This window comes from Mustela nigripes, chromosome 2 (assembly GCF_022355385.1).
Source record: "Mustela nigripes isolate SB6536 chromosome 2, MUSNIG.SB6536, whole genome shotgun sequence".
Classification (NCBI taxonomy): domain Eukaryota; kingdom Metazoa; phylum Chordata; class Mammalia; order Carnivora; family Mustelidae; genus Mustela; species Mustela nigripes.
Genome location: NC_081558.1, coordinates 218,632,647 through 218,648,501, shown reverse-complemented (window position 1 = coordinate 218,648,501; position 15,855 = coordinate 218,632,647). Strand labels below are relative to the sequence as shown.

Below are 15,855 nucleotides of genomic sequence, written 5' to 3'. Positions count from 1 at the left end.
CAAGACAAAGACACAAGACAGGGTTTTGAGACACAGAACAATGATCCCCGAGGGAAGGAAACAAATGTGATGCATCCTGACTGCCAGCCTACGGCTGAGGGAGAGTTTTCTGGCTATAGTGCAGGAAGGAGGAACCTAGCAAACCCGGGGGGAGTCCCAAGATGAGGAAGCAGCTGAAATTCAGGGATGCGAGCAGCTAGAATTAGCAGGGTGGAGTACCCAAGAGGAGGGAGCTGCAGAGAGAAATGTTCCAGAGACCTCAGGGTGAACCAACTTGAGGCTTTAGCTAGACACCGATCAGCACGTGTGGGTGAGCGGTCTACTGAGGACAAGGAAGGAGCCCGCAGAAAGAGTGGGCCAACAGCAGCTATGGCTCCCACAGCTCCAGGAGTAGTTCAGACTTCCACCAACCAGATGAGGAAACCCCGCCACACAGGCCACTGGCCAAGCACTTGGAAGACACTCCACCCAGCAGGAGGGCCATCTTACCACCAGATCAAGCCGGTGTACTAAACCAGGTACTGCCTAACAACATTCAACAACACAGCACCCAGGGATCTAAACTTTCCAAGTAACTTAAATGCATTCCTCCAAAAAAGTTTAAAATATTTGAAAGAATACAGACCCCAACAATGCAAAATATACAATGTCTTTCATCCATTCAAAAATTGCCAGGCATTCAAAGAAGTGTGAAAGTATATCTCATAATGAGAATAGTTGATCAATAAGAAATACAAGGAAATAATTAGTACACAAGGTCCTTAAAACAGCTATTATAAAGATAGAGGGAAAACACAAAAAGATACTCAAAAAGAGGGAAAACACAACATGCTAAGGAGGGACATGAAAAACATTTTAAAAAGCCCAAGTCAAACACCCAAAATGGAAAATATACTTGAGGATATTAACATCACATTAGACACTACACAAGGAAAGATTAATCAATGTGCAGACAAAACACCTGAGCAACAGAAACAATCTCAAATGAAAGGTAAAAAAAGACACTCCCCACAAAAAATGCAGAAATATAATTGGAAATCTCTCTCTCTCTCTCTCTCTCTCTCACACACACACACACACACACAGATCATGTAAGTATAATATAATTGAAGACCCAGAGGGGGAGGACAGGATGGGACAAAAAATAGATTTCAAAAAATAATGACAAAAAAATTTTGAAATTTGATGAAAATTATGAACTTCAAAATTCAAGAAGGTAAACAATCCCCAAAGAGAAGAAAACGTGAAGGAAATTAAACCGAGGCACACCATAATCAGTTTACCTAAAGAGATAATCTTAAAAACAGCCAGACAAAAAAGAAACATTATGTACAGAAGGATGAAGACATGATGGACAGAGGAGTTCTCAGGAACAATGCAAGCTAGAAACCAGCAGACTGAGATCTCTAAAGAAATGAAGGATAAAAATACCATACATAATGAAAATAACTTTCAAATACAAAGGCAAAATAAAGACTTTTTCCCAACAAACAAAAGCTAAAATAATTCATCACCAACACACTTGAACAACAAATAATATTAAACTAAGTCCATCACACAAAAGGAAATCCTGATCTACAAAAAGAAATACAAAGTACTGGAAACAAAATTCATGTATAAATACAAATGCCTTTTTCTTAATTTTAAGATTGTTTTAAAAGATAGCAGACTATTTAAAGCAAAAATAATAACAATGTAGGATGGGGTTAATAAATACAGAAGTAAATGGCTTGGCAATAACAACATAAAGGCCAAGAGAAGTGAGATGGAAGTATACTGCTGTTAGGTTTTATACTCTTAAGTGGATGAGTCTAATATTACTTGAAGACAGATGATGATAAGCATATATGCAATGGATTGCAAGCAAAACTCTTAAAGAGATTTCACTAATAAGTTAGTAAAGGTGCTAGAATTGGTCATAAAAAGTACTCAGTCTGGGATGCCTGGGTGGCTCAGTTGGTTGAGTATCCCCCTTCAGCTCAGGTCATGATGCTAGGGCCCTGGGATTGAGTCCTTCATCAGGCTCCTTGCTCGGCAGGGAGCCTGCTTCCCCCTCTGCCTGCCACTCCCCCAGCTTGTGTACTCTCTCTCTCTCTGTGTCTCTGTGACAAGTAAACAAATAAAATCTTTTAAAACTATAAGAAGTACTCAGTCCATTATAAAGCAAAAAAAAAAAAAAAGGACTAGTAACAAATGGAATAAATAAAAAACAATAGCAAAATGATAGGTTTAAACATAATCGTATCAATAATAACATTAAATATAAATGTTAACACCCTAATTAAAATGAAGAGATCTGGGGCGCCTGGGTGGCTCAGTGAGTTAAAGCCTCTGCCTTCAGCTCAGGTCATGACTGAGCCCCGCATTGGGCTCTCTGCTCAGCAGGGAGCCTGCTTCCTCCTCTCTCTCTCTCTGCCTGCTTCTCTGCCTACTAATAAAATGAAGAGATCTTAAGAGTGGATTAAAAAAAAAAAAAAAAAAACAGAAGCCCACTATATGCTATTTATAAGAAACCCATTTTAAATACAAAGACAAAAATAGGTTGAAAGGAAAAGATTGGAAAAGATGTACCCTACTAGCCCTAACCAAAAGAAAGATTAAATGGCTATATTAACATCAGAAAAAGTAGGTCTCAGAACAAAGCAAAGAATACTATCAGAAGTAAGAAGGGCATTACATAATTAAAGGGTCAAACAACTAAAGATAAAATCAATAAAGGATATATGAGACTCTAACAACACTATCAACCAACGTGACCTAATTGACATTTACAGAACACTCAACACAATAACACAATACACATTATTTTAAGTGATCATGGAATATTTTCAAAGACCATATTCTGAGCCATTTTTAGAAGTCTTAATAACCTTAAGAGATTGACATCAGATGCAGTATGTTCCCTGACCACCACAGAATTCAATTAGAAATCAGTAACAGAAAAATAGTACACTCGTAAGTAACACATGAGTCAAAGAAGAAATCAGAGTGTAAACTAGAAAGCATTTTTACCAGAATAAAAATGAAAACACAACATACCAAAATGTGTGGAATGCAGCAAAAGCAGTAATATGAGGAAAATTTATAGCACTAAAATGCCTAGATTAGGAAAAAAGAAAGTTCTTAAATCAATAGCCTAAGCTACTATACAAAATTAGAAGAAAAAGAGAGCATATTAAGTCCAAAGTAGGTAGAAGAAGAAAAAAAATTTAAGAATAGAAAAATACATGAGCTGAAAGGCAATTAATAAAAAAATACAGAATCATTAAATCATTATGTTGTATATTTGAAACGAACATAACACTGTGTGTCAACTATATTTCAATTAAAAATAATGACATACAAAATTAATGAAATCAAAAATTGGTTCTTTGAAATCAATAATATTGATAAACATCTGGCCATTCTCACCAGGAAAAAAAGGGAAAAGACACAGATTAATAGTCTCAATAATGATAAGCAGAATTCTACTACTAATCCAAAGGCCACTAAAAAGATAATTAAGTCGAAACCACCTTGTGGAACCATTTCACACCTACTAGGATAACACGCATTGGTGAGGACATGGAGAAACAGGCATCTTGACATGTCACAGGTGTGGGTATAAAGCTGTGCAGCCTCTATGGAAGAGGGTGCGAATTCCTCAGAAAGGTAAACAGAATCACCGTGGCTCAGCAATTTCACTTCGAGTTACACATCCAGAAGAACTGAAACCAGGGCATCGAACAGATACTTATTCATGGCCTCATTATTGTACAATAGCCAAACTATGGAAACAACTCAAGAGTCCATGAATGGATGAACTGGTAAACAAACTGTAATGGAATATTCTGCAGCCATTAAAAAAAGGAAGTACTGATCCATACCACAACTCAGAAGAACCTTGAGAACATGACATTAAATGAAAGAAGCTGGACACAAACAGTCATATACTATGTGATTCCACTTGTATCAAACACCCAGAATAGGTCGATCCAAAGAGAAAGCAGATTCAATCAACAAGACAGAATGTAATAACGGAATGGTAGGATCTATTGCACGGAAGTAAATGTAATAACATATATATGGAACAAATGCTTAGAAGAACCACGCTATCCAAACTCACTCAAGAAAGTTATAGATAACCCTGTATGTATTCAAGAAATTAAATTCAAGTTAAAAACCTTCTCACCAAAAAATGATGGTTTCAGTAGTGAATTCTACCAAATATTCAAGGAAAAAATAAGATAAGTTCCTTACGAACTCATCCTGAAAACTTAATATAAGAGAACACTTCCCAACTCATTCAATGAAGCAAGTATATTAACTTGATATCAAAACCAGAAAATTACACTAAAACCAAAAAACTACCAATCTTCCTCATTAATATAGTTGCAAAATTTCTTAAATTTCAGTATATCGAACCATGTAATATTAAAAAAATACATTATGACAAAGGGTATTTCAACCCAGAAATGCAATTGGCTTAATTAAGCAAGTGAGTTACATGGATGGGCTGTATAAACAGACTCATAACGGAAAACTATACGATTGTCTCCATAGACGCAGAAAAAGCAGTTGCCAAAATTCAGTATCACTCATGAAAACTTTGTAAACCCAGACTGTAACAGCATTTTTTGCGCCTGACAAAGGGGCACCAGCTAGAACACACAGCTAAGATCATACGCAAGGGTGAGAGGCTGACACATACCCTCAAGACCACGGACAAAGCCAAGGATGTCCCCTCTGTGCCCTTCTATTCAACAAGATGTCAACTGCACCACGGTAATCGATCAATTCAGTCAAATTTCAGTCAAAATTAGCATAGGCTATGTGGATTCTAAAATGTGTATGGAAATACGAAGGAGATAAAACAGCCTGACCACCTTTGAGATAGGGAACAAAGTGGGAGAACTTATACTCCTTATTTCAAGATTTATTATAAAGCTACAGTGATAAAGACACATTGATCAAAGGTACAGGATGGTCCAGAAATAGTCTACACTATGTTAACCACATTTTTAGTTTTCCGTGTTCTTATGCTTTGACACGTGGGCCTGGCTGACCCCGGAGGGACGGTCCTCCTACAGTTAGCCAGTTCCAGATAGGATAAACAACACACCCTGGGAGCAAACCAACGCACCCCTACCACCTCCTCAATGGGTCTCTCTCTTTGGGCCACCATGTCCTGCCCTAAGCAGGGCCGGGTGACAGAGGCGGCAGCCCCTATGCCCTAGGGCCTGCCGTCGTTGTTCTAACTAGCACACATACGCCTGCAGACCCTGCCTGCCTTCCCCGCTCCTTCCACAGAAACCACGGTGACGCTCTTGCCACATTTCCCCCTCACGGACTCTGCCTCCTCATGGACCCTGGGGCTTGGCTTCCTCGTGGGGCCCTGGGAGGCCTGCGTCCTGTTTCTGGGGACCTGTGAGCATAAACGTCCTCCAGGACAGTCGTCACTTCCGTGCCGGCCTTTCTTACCACTCCTGATTCACATAAATCCCAGGTACCCTTGGCCACACACATAGGTGGCCAAATGATTCCAAGGTCATCGAATGGGGAGAGGATAAAGTATTTAACAACAGATGTTGAAACAATTAGACACCATATTAAAAAAGGAACTTGTTATTTTCTTCCCATTCCCTGTAAAATTATTCAAGATAGAGCACAGACTAAAATCCAACAGCTAAAACTGCAAGACTTCTGAAAAAAAGAACAAGAGGAAATCTTACAGACCTCTGGTTTCACAAGGAATTCTTAAGTGATACAAAAGACATGATGTATAAAAGGAAAAAAATGGGTAAGTTGGATCAAAATGTATAACTTCTAATCCAATGACACTGCCATAAAAATGAGTGAAGCGGCAGACCAGGAGAGCTGTGCCCCATAAAGGACTGTCCAGAACACACGGAACTCTCAAAATTTAATAAGAAAACAAAAAATGTAATTTTTTAAATGGGCTAAATATTTAATCAGATGCTTCGCGCAAGTCAGCGTACGGCGGCACAGGCGCACAGGGAAAGACGGTCGGGCAGGCAGAGGGAAGCAGGCCATGCAGACCAGCCAGCACGGCGCACGGTGTGCAGGTCACTGTGCGGGTCACGTGGAGACGCTCTCCAAATCCTGAACACCATGGGAGAAGAAATTTTAAAGAGACAAACCTCCAAGGTGGAGACCTAAACGTCAAAAATGGCTGTAGTGTCTGCGGGACAGGGACAGGCAGCCCTGGCCGGATCGAGTGCTCTGGGCAGCTTGCAGAGCCCTGGCCGGAGAAAGCGCAGGCCCCGGGGCTGGGGGAAGGGGTAGGCACCTCCAATGCCCCCAAACACGCAGTGAGGGCCTGGGGCCAGAGCACCATCGCCCTCAGGCCTCCAGGCTCCAGTTCCTGGGGCCGGACTGGGGGAAGTCTGCTCCTCTCTCCGGACTACCCTCCCGTCTCCAGATGAACCCCTGCAGGCCACAGCCATAAATACCATCTGCACCGGACTCTCTACATCCAGCTCCCTGCCATGCCCTCTCCCAGAGCTTCTGCATCAATGCGCCACCTGACCGGCGACTGGCATGTCTAGAGCTAAAGTCCAAGACCAACCCCTGCCGATCCCAAGTTCACGGCACCTCAGGTGCTCAGCCCCCACGGAGTCACTCCAGTCCTCTCTGGCCAGCCTCCCTGAGCTGTCCTCCAGCAAGGCCATCAGCTCTGCCTTAGCACAGCAGCCCCCGTGCCCACCACCTGCCCTCCCGCAGGCTGCAGCCTCCCAACCAAACCCGCCTCGGCGCAGCCGGAGTGAGCTTCAGAGACCCCGTGGTGCTGAGGAGGAACTGGAGAACCACGTGCTGGGAAGGCCGACAGGTGCCCCTTCTCTCCAAAGCACACCTTCTCCCACCCTGTGCTCGCTGCCCCCTGCCCCCCAATGCTGCTCTCCCGCCACCCAGCCGTGTGTAAGCTGTCATGCCACCAGCCTGATCACCACCTCCTCTGAAAGGCCTCCTGGGCCACCTGGCAGGTGCTCCCCGACTCCATGCCAGTCGTCCTGCTCTGACCCACCTGCCAGGCCCCACTGCCTTTTTAACTTACTTAACTCTTGTCTCCACCCCCACCAGCAGTGAGCCCCATGGTGGCAGGGACCGAGCTCTGGGAAGAGAATTTGGTGGGAGGCAGGTCCCCTGTGCACATCAGGCAGACGGGTGCGCGTGTGAAGAGACATGAGGACAGACAGCCAGCGCACCAAGCGGGGGCCTGCACACAGGCTCGGCAGGACGGCAGGGGCGAGGCTCGGCAGGACGACAGGCAGAACTGCACGTGCGCCGGGAGGCTCAGCACACGCACCCCTCTACGTCTGTCGGTATCTTCTTTTTTGGAAGAACAGAATAAAATGACACTTACTGGTTGGGGAGGGGGGGGGTCAAGAGATCTTGACCCTCCCATGAGAGCCCTCCAAGTCCAAGCCCAACCAGCGCGGGTCCAACAGACGCTGTCGCTTGCTCAGACTCCAGGGCTCTGCAGCGCTCGCACGGCCCAGGCGAACACCGCTGCCAACCATGCCTGGGCCACACGAGCCGCAGCCCAGAGCACAGGCTTCCCCTTCCTCCCTGGCTGGAACATGACGCCACAGCATCGCAAATGTAACCACACCCAACCACAGCAGAATTTTAGCATTTGAAACACATTTCTAAATCACTGGCTAGAAAGGGGGCAAAGTGAACAAGCAAAATCTGGTACCTTTTGTGAATTTAGCATAGATGCCAATAAAAATAATGTTCTAATCTGAGCTACTATTTCTAATTTTTACGAGAGCTTCGGCAGGGCGGGAAGGGGGAGAGCCCGGGCAAGGATGGTCCGGCTTCATTCCCGTCACAGAATCCACCAAGGCAATTACCCTTTCTAAGTAATTATACTCTTAGTGATGGTCTCAGGAGAAAAGAGAAGGAGGGAGCCGGGGGGCTGGGCTCCTTTACTCCTCCACCTCAAAAAATAGCATCTGGGGGTCAACGGTGGTGCCATGGCCAACAAGGCTGAGGGGCACAGACCCCGAGAGCCCCAGGGACTATGTGCTTCCACCGCTTCGACGCTCCAGCGTGTGCCCACCTCGGGGGGGGAGGGGGCACGTTCTTCGTTTCATGTTCCCATTTAGTAGATCAGACGCCAAGTGTATGAAGACAGATATGTACATCCATGTTTCAACACCATATTATGCTGATGAACTTCGTTCACTATGAACTTGAAATCACATATAAAAGGATTTTTGTTCCAATCTCAGTTAGTACCTGGGCTTAATAAATTAAAATTTTAAGCTCTATTATTTTTACCTCCTAGGCTTTCTGAGTGGGTCACTCTCGTTACCAGAATCAGACACAGGAGATCTGTGTGGGCTCTCATCAGGTACTGAAGTTGCCTCAAATACATCACTAGACTTTCTGGACAACTCCCCCAATACAAGGATTTCAATCAGTGATAGAGGGTTTGCTCTGCACACCGGGCCCCAGAACGCCTGACGAGAGAGCCTGCCACACATGGGTGTCCCACCACAGACACAGATTCTATGTAACAAGTGTGCATCCTGTGACAACAAAACACATGCCTGCTTTTTAGACAGAAACTTTGGAAAGTGCAGAAAAGTGCAAGAAATATATTTAAAAGCACCTGCAACTCCCAGATGAAAACATCGACAGCAGTAAACTTCTATTTTCTTCTAGAAGTTTTTCATCATAACATTTACCTATGTATTTTTTTTATTTTTTTAAAGATTTATTTATTTATTTGAGGGAGAGAGAGAGCTTGCACATGCACAAGTGGGAGGGGCAGAGAGAGGAAGAATCTCAAGCAGGGTTCCGTGCTAAGCACAGAGCCCAATACAAGGCTCGATCCCATGACTCTGAGACCCTCAGGACCTAAGCTGAAATGAAGAGTGGGACATTTAACCGAATGCCCCAGGTGCTCCCTGTATATCTTTTAAACAAAATGAAATAATTATATGTGCTTTCAGAACAATGTAATATATCTGTGTCTGTGATATCTGTAGAAAACGTCTGTAACAGCTTATTTTTAGGCTTTTAATAATACTTATTGATACCCGAAGAAATCTGTCCATAGAAACAAAACTTATCTACTATTTGAAATCACACTGCTCTTATGCTTAGGAAATGCTTCTGAAAAAAAAAAAAAAAAAAAAGGAAGAAAGAAAGAAAATGTTTCTGCTTATCAGAGTACAGACTAATTTTCATACAATTCTTCTCTAATTACAAAAACAAATATTATTTCTCCTATAATTATAATAAAAGTGATATTTGTTCATTTAGGAAAATTTAGAAAATTCAAAAATATGTGAACATAGATACCAGCAGTGGTTCCAGATCTCAAAAACAAACACCCTAAGCCTTTGGCTGTAGCTCCTTGAGGCTTTCAAAATATACACATACACACACCTATAGACACACACACACAAAGCACACACACAAACGCCACTATTTCATGTCATATATACTGTTTTTATGTGTATTTTGACTTCATATGCTGGGCGCAATTTTTCATGCCATGAATCATTCCTATAAACACGAATCGCTGCCTAATACTCCCTGCATTGTAGAGAAGCAGTCACTGATTCACTAAATCCTCTATTATTGGGCCCTCAGGCTACTTCCACTTGTTAATTATTTAAATTAATGCTACAATGAATATTCCCTATGATTGTTTCCTAAAGATGAATTCTTGAGAGCAGAATTTTCAGCCAAAGTGCCTAAGAATTTCAGAGCCCTTGACACACAAGGATGAAGAGCCCCCAGGCCCCCTCTGTCCACCACATGACATGTGACAGCCTGGTCTCTGTGCTTCTGTGCCAAAACTCTGTATCATAAGCTTCCCCCAAATATATGCTAATAAGGCGGTCGAATAATAATCATGTGCATTTATCTGTTAGCGCCGCATGGCAGCATCTTTCCATGCTTGTCGGTACCTCTGCTCCTTCCACAAACCACCTACTCAAAATCCAGCAACAAAGTCACCGGATGCGAATCAATCAAACACATGAGGATAGATGCACGTCAATTTCTGGTCAAAGGCTCAGCAAACTTAAGTACGTAGGTTGTAGAAAAGAAGAAATTCAGGTGTTTTCTATATCAGATTTTAAAGACTTAGTGGACCTAATAATAGCCGAATTGAATTGGGAGACAATCATTGTGAACTCAGAGCCCAGACAGGTTTGTCTTCAGCTCACTCATGAAAAGTGGAACCCTGGAGCCGAGATTTTAGCCTCTAACACTACTTTCCAACAAAAACAGACTAACAAACAAACAAAAACAAAGCTCTTGGCCAAGCAGCCGTTTCCATGACTGGGAGCAGAAGGCAGAGGGCCTACAATACAGAGGTGAGCCCAGAAAACAAGTCCCCCCCACATCAGGGGCGGCCCTGGGCAGCAACAGGGGCTCCAGCCAGGCTGGAGCGTCCCTGCAAGAGAGAATTATTATTAGATTCTAATCTGAGACAGGAGCTCAGGGTGAACTCAAGGTCTAAATCATCTTAGACAAGTGACCAAGTCACCTAGTCTCCCGACGACTGGTCCCACCCACGGTCTGCAGCTCTAGGGCCGTGCTGCGGGAGGCTCCCTGCCCTCTCAGAGCGGCGCGGGTAAGCTTCTGCGGAACCGCCGTCACCCTGCAAGGGGCACGATGATGCAGAAATTGATTAAAACTACAGCACATGCATATTCTGAGGTTTACATATAGTAATAAATTTTGTAATCTTTTTATCTCTGCATGTTTTTTTTAACTGCTAATATATTTAAAAGAATTTCTAACCCTGCTTAAATTATTCTTCACATTATATGTTATATATTTAACATATTAAGTCTTAAAGAACAAGTCACATCAAGTGTCTCTCTTCAGGCACAAAGCCTCCCATGTGGGAAAGCGCCTCACTATTTTCGCTCCCGCTTATCTCTCCGGTCAGGAGGCCCTCTCCACCAGCCCTTGGCTACCCCGTGCCCCACCTTCACTTACCGGCCTCTGAATCTGGTAAGTGGGGATTGTGTTCCACAGAAGTTTTGAAATCTGGAATTCTTAGAGTTTCCAGGTTCGGCATCCTGCCGCGAGAAGTCCCACCCGTCCTTTCTGTGGGGGTTCCTCGGCGGGCTGCCTTTCACGTTCCCAGTGATGACCCCTGGAGCCACCCTGAAAATGGTAGGGGGGTCCTCCCCTATGCTGCGAACACCCGCAGCTGTGGGCGACTAACCCGACACCCACTGCAAAGCACCCCCATCTCCCGTGGCCTCCGCTCACGTGGCTGACAACATGTCCTCTGAGCTAAGTCGCCCGAGCTCAGGGTGAGAAGCCGTGAACAGCTAGCTTGGAAACCAGTGAGCACGGCCCCCAGACGGGACTTGCTCCGGGAGTTCAGGCGGTGGGTTTAATACCAGCCTGGAATTCGCTCCCACACGAATCCCCCGAATCCCCCTCTTCACGAGCGAGGCGCTACTTCTCCACTTCGTTGTGCGGGGCTGTTTGTCTCTTTCAGCAGCAATACCAACTGCTTTGATTTCTTCAGCTTTACAGGAAGTTGATTTCAAACAGGATAGCAGGAATGCACTATTTTCTCTTCCAAAACTTGCCGTCTAGTCTTATACATTTTCTTTCCTTGTGACATTTAGAAGTGGTTAGCCAATTTCTATAAAATACCCTGTTGCAATCACATTCATTTTTTGATCATAAAACATGGTAGGTAGACGGCATGACTGCCAGCAGACTAATGACCGCCGGCAACTCGCTTCTCCCTAAACATAATGAGGACAATGACCACATTTTCACAATCAACTCTTTAAGGACTCTGGAAATTCACCAAAGCCCTGCAGCAATCCAAGGTTTATTTAATTCTGCAAGAAAGTCCACTAGATTCAGGTGCGAGCAGGAGCTTTTCAGAGCTTCCCCCAGGCCGCCTCCTTACTCCTCCGGAAGCCCAGCCCAGCAGCCGGATCCCCGCGAAGGGCAGGGCTGGCCAGGCAGGAGCTCCTTCAAAGCTGTTAACACTTAAACATGCAAAAATGAAGAAAGATCCCAACTCAGTAAACTCAACTTCCACCAAGAAACTGGAAAAACAAGAAGACTAAACCAAAGGTAAGCAGAAGGAAATAACAAGCCCTAGAGCAAAACTGAGTGAGATCCAGAACGGAAAAACAAACCAAAAACCAGTTCTTTGTTTTTGTTGTTGTTTTAAAGGTTTCCTATTTATTTATTTTCGAGAGAGGGGGTGAGAGAGAGCGCTAGAGGGGGAAGGGGAAGAGGGAGAGGGAGAAGCAGGCTCCCCGCTGAGCAGGGAGCCCGATGCAGGACTCCATCCCAGGACCCTGAGATCATGACCTGAGCCGAAGGCAGATGCTTAACCAACGGAGCCACCCAGGTGCTCCAAAAGTGGGTTCTTTGAAAAGATCAACGAAATCGACATGTCTTCATCCAGACTGACTCAGAAACACAGAAAATGCGTTAATTACTACAATTAGGAATGAAAGAAATGTTACTGCCCAATTTATGAAATAAAGAGAATTACGAGGAAACACTAGGAACAATTATATCAACAAATTAGATTAAGTAGATGAAGTAAACAATTTCCGGGAACTAAACACAAACTACTGAAACTGACTCAAGAATAAACAGAAAATCTGAGTGTAGATGCTGATTCAGAGGATATAGAATAGATGCTCTACATGTTTCCATGGAAGAGAATTAAGAATCCACAAATAAACCCCTGCATTTCGTCAATGGTCTTCACTAAGAATGCCAAGACAACCAGCAAAGAAAGGCTGTGTGTCAACAAATGCTGCTGGGACAGGCCGACCCCCACATGCAAAAGTACAAATTCAGATCCCTGCCTCACACCACACACAAAACTTAATTCAAAGTAGATCAAAGACCTAAATGCAAGAGCTAAATCTATAAAGCTCTTAGAATAAAGGGGAAATCATGACCCTTGGTTAGGCAATAGTTTCTCACACGTCACATGAAAAGTACAAGTGACAAAACAAAAAAATAAATAAATGGGACTTTATTAAAATTACAAAATTTTGCACACCAACAGACACTTTCAAAAAAGTAAAAAAACAACCAATAGAATGGGAGAAAATTTCTGCAAATCTGATAAGGGAACAGTATCCAGAATATATGAAGAATCCTTACAACTCACCAATAAAAAGACAAGTCAGTCTATTAAACCAATGACCAAAGGATTTGAATACAACTTTTCCCCCAGGGAATGTATATAAACAGCCAATAAGCACGTGGACAAATTCTAAACATCATTAGTCATCAGGGAAGTGAAAATCAGAATCACAGTGAGACAGCATCTCACACACACTAGAACGGCTATAATCAAAAAGCCTGACAAGTGTTAGTGAGGATGGGCGAATTCTGGGGCTCTCACACATGCTGGGGGAATATAACATTAGACAGCCACTTTGGAAAACACTGGTGGTTTCTTAAGAAAGTGAAACATATTATTACCATGTGACCCAGCAATTCAATTCCTCTATACCCATGAGAATGGAAAAGACACATCTACACAAAAACTAGCCTACGAATGTTCCTAACAGCATTACTCATAGCAGCTAGAAAATGGAAACAAACCAAATGGTCTTCAGTGGATAAAGGGATAAAAACATGTTGTATTTCCATACAATGGAATATTATTCAGCCGTAAAAAGGAATAGAGTACTAATACATGCTAAAACATCGATGAAACTTGAAAACGTTAAGCAAAGTGGAAGAAGCCAGATGCAAAATGCCACATACTGTATGATTCCATGTACCTGAAATATCCACAGTGGGTAAATTGACAGAAACCAAAGATAAATTCATGGTATTCAGGGACTGGGGGAAGGGGAGAACGGGGAGTGATGCAAATGGGTACACGGTAACTTTTTAGGTCGCAGAAAAATGTTCTGAAATTAGGTAGTGGTGATGATTGCAAAGCTCTGTGACTACACCGAAAATATACCAAACCATTCAATTACAAACTCTAAGGGGGTGTTAATTATATCTCAAATCAAAAATAAATAAATAGAATAGGAATCTATGTATTTACCATGAAAAATAAAGAGTAGTCAATATTTTGTTTTATTTGCTTCAGAACTCTATCAAAAATGCACAGAGATAAGGCGCCTGGGTGGCTCAGTGGGTTAAGCCACTGCCTTCAGCTCAGGTCATGATCTCAGGGTCCTGGGATCAAGCCCCCAGTCGGGATCTCTGCTCTGCAGGGAGCCTGCTTCCCCCTCTCTCTCTACCCGCCTCTCTGCCTGCTGGTGATCTCTCTCTGTCAAATAAATAAATAAAATCTTTCAAAAAAAAATCAGAAACTCAATATTTAAAAAAAAAAAAAATGCACAAAGATAGCACTAAAGCCCTAGACCCAACTGACAACCCCTCCTTCCCTATAGGTTGGTAATGACAAAATCTAAACCATCTTTACTTAATTCAGGAGTTTGTTCATTTACTGGTTATGTAAATGCCCAAAAACAGATTCCATAATGTACCCCTACTGGCTAACTTGGCTTTTTACAGTCAACACTGTTACTGAGATTTATGCATCTTGATACACATAGGATCTAATTCATTCATTTTAATGCTGAGTAATTTGTGACTGTGTGAATAAAACAGATGCCTGGATCTCTTCACTGAGGCCAATGAGGTGGTTTCTACTATTTAACTATTACAAACACAGAAGGCCCATTTCCTTGGCACCCGCCAGCAGCTCCTAGAGCAAATACCTGCAAACGGCATTGGTGGGTCATACTATGTGCACATTTTCCACTTACTTCTATAAAAAAATTCGTCTCCTACGAGTTCCCCATCAGTACTTCCAAGAGCAAGTGTAAGAGTATCCCCACAACCCCCCGACATGTATTAACTGACTTCATGCTTGCCAATTTGATGAATATGAAAGGATCTCTCATTGTCTTAATCCATAGATCATGGATTAATAGCAAAATCAGTTTCAACACAGGTTCATAAAAACCTTCCTGGTGTCTTCATTTTGAATCGTGTTTTTTTACAGCCTTTATCCATTGTAGGCTCATTCCTTCTAGATCTCTAATCCTTTTCATGTTACGTGACTTTCAAATGCCTGTAGTCTTTTAATTCTATAAAAAATCTACCACACAGATGATTTTTCTTTATAATATAGTCAAACAAACCAGTCTTTTTCCTTACAGTTAGTGCTTTTTGTGCCTGGTTTAAGAAATTCATCTGCACCCAGATGTCACAGAAAGTCTTCTATCTTCTCATCTACAAGTGTTAGTTTTGCTTTTCACACTCAGGATTTTATTCCATCTAGAATTCTGTCTCATATAGGAAGCATTTGGTAGGGATCTAATTTTATCTTTACCATAGGGTAGAAGATTACCCCAGCAATATTGACTAAGAGGTCTATCCCCTCCCCCATTGACTTACAATATAACCTCTAGTATTATACATTCCCATGTGTGAGTATGTGGGGGGGTGTGTGGCGGTGTGTAGGGTGTGTGGGATGTGGGGGACATGGGGGGACATGGGGGTGTAGCTAGGTGGTGGTTGGCTGTAGGGGTGTGATATGGGGAGTGGGGTGTGGAGGGTGTGAGTGTGGTGGATATAGGTGGGTGGGCATGGGTGTGGGGGAGTGGGAGCTGTTTGGGGAGATACGGGATGTGTGGTGTAAGTAGCGGGTATTAGGGCATGTGAGAGAGTATGGGTATAGAGCGGGGGCTGTGAGTGCAGGAGGCACGGGGGTACAGATATGTCCGCGCAGCAGAGTTAGGGAATGCACACCCTCCCACACATACCTCTGCATCCTCCCACCCCCACACTCCCCCACACCTATCTATACCCCCGTGCCTCCTGCACTCACAGCCCCCGCTCTATACC

General features: G+C 43.3%; 1 protein-coding gene across 15 annotated transcripts in view; it reads right to left on the bottom strand.

The window, feature by feature from the left end:
- Positions 1-15,855, bottom strand: part of PCBP3 (poly(rC) binding protein 3) — a 249,670-nt gene that overhangs the window by 170,868 nt on the left and 62,947 nt on the right. The gene's annotated exons all lie outside the window — the stretch shown is intronic.